Source organism: Pongo abelii, chromosome 13 (genome assembly GCF_028885655.2).
Source record: "Pongo abelii isolate AG06213 chromosome 13, NHGRI_mPonAbe1-v2.0_pri, whole genome shotgun sequence".
In the NCBI taxonomy this organism is placed as follows: domain Eukaryota; kingdom Metazoa; phylum Chordata; class Mammalia; order Primates; family Hominidae; genus Pongo; species Pongo abelii.
This window is the reverse complement of record NC_071998.2, coordinates 76911967-76913314: the sequence shown is the minus strand read 5'-3', so window position 1 is coordinate 76913314 and position 1348 is coordinate 76911967. Positions and strand designations below refer to the sequence as shown.

Sequence of the window (1348 nt, the reverse complement as noted above, 5' to 3'; positions counted from 1 at the left end):
TCTCCTACTTCCTCTCTTTCTGTATTTTTTTTTGTATTGGCCTCAGATGAAAACAAACAGATTAATCACATTGTGTGTGTCATGGCAGTCTCACTAGGTCACATGCATGGTCCTCTATTAGTTGGTTCATGTTTTTTTCTGATTGCTTGATTTTAGTAATGTAATAACCTTCCATGAATCTAACAACCACTGAAACAAAAATGAGGATCTCGCCGGGCACAGTGGCTCACGCCTGTAATCCCAGCACCTTGGGAGGCCGAGGCGGGTGGATCATGAGATCAACAGATCGAGACCATCCTGGCCGACATGGTGAAACCCCGTCTCTACTAAAAATACAAAAATTAGCCGGGCATGGTGGCCGGATGCCTGTAGTCTCAGCTACTTGGGAGGCTGAGGCAGAAGAATCGCTTGAACCTGGGAGGCAGAGGTTGCAGTGAGTCGAGATCGCACCACTGCACTCCAGCCTGGGTGACAGAGTGAGACTCTGTCTCAAAAAAAAAAAAAATGAGCTCAACAATGTCCTCCAGCAATCCATTTGGTGGCTGGCTACCCCACCGGCAAGCACCCCACCCAGAGTAACCGGCTTGCTGAGTCTTGGGCTCCATGCCCTCCTTTCTCATTCTACAGCTTAATTCCAGCTACTCAACTATTCTATCTAAATTACTCTAGTTTTTTAGGTTTGTAAAAAGATGTAGCGCTGTATGTACTCTTTTTCTTTGTTTCTAGTGTTATTTTACAGATTATTTTTTACCTTTTATCTTAAAATAAGTTCAGACCAGGTGCAGTGGTTCACACCTGTAACCCCAGCACTTTGGGAGGCCAAGGCCGGCAGATCACTTGAGATCAGGAGTTCGAGACCAGCCTCGCCAACATGGTGAACCCCTGTCTCTACTAAAAGTACAAAAATTAGCCAGGCATCACTTCTCAGCCTTTTGGCTAAGATCGAGTGTAGTATCTGTTCTTATCAGTTTAATATCTGATACATTCTCTATCTGAGGACAATATATTAAATGGATTTTTGGAAATAGGAGTTGGAATAAGAGCTTACCCCATCCACTCCACGCATTGACCTGGTATTGCAGTACTTCCAGGAATGGTGCACCAAAAAAAAAAAAAAGTTAGCCAGGCGTGGTGGTGTGTGCCTGTAATCCCAGCTACTTGGGAGGCTAAGACAGGAGAATCACTTGAACCCAGGAAGCAGTGGTTGCAGTGAGCCGAGATCTCACCACTGCACTCCAGCCTGGGCAACAGAGTGAGACTCCATCTCAAAAAAAAAAAAAAATGAAAATAAAATAAGTTCAAACTTACAGAAAAGTTGCAAGGATAATATAAACAACTCTATAATAGC

The 1348-nt window shown here is 44.0% G+C and overlaps 1 non-coding gene across 1 annotated transcript; it reads left to right on the top strand.

Annotated features, from left to right (window-relative positions):
• The first annotated feature begins 916 nt into the window (after positions 1-916).
• On the top strand, positions 917-1107 carry LOC112135035 (U2 spliceosomal RNA). Its single transcript, XR_002916351.2, has one exon. It is a non-coding gene; the product is annotated as a U2 spliceosomal RNA (small nuclear RNA).
• Positions 1108-1348: the final 241 nt, after the last annotated feature.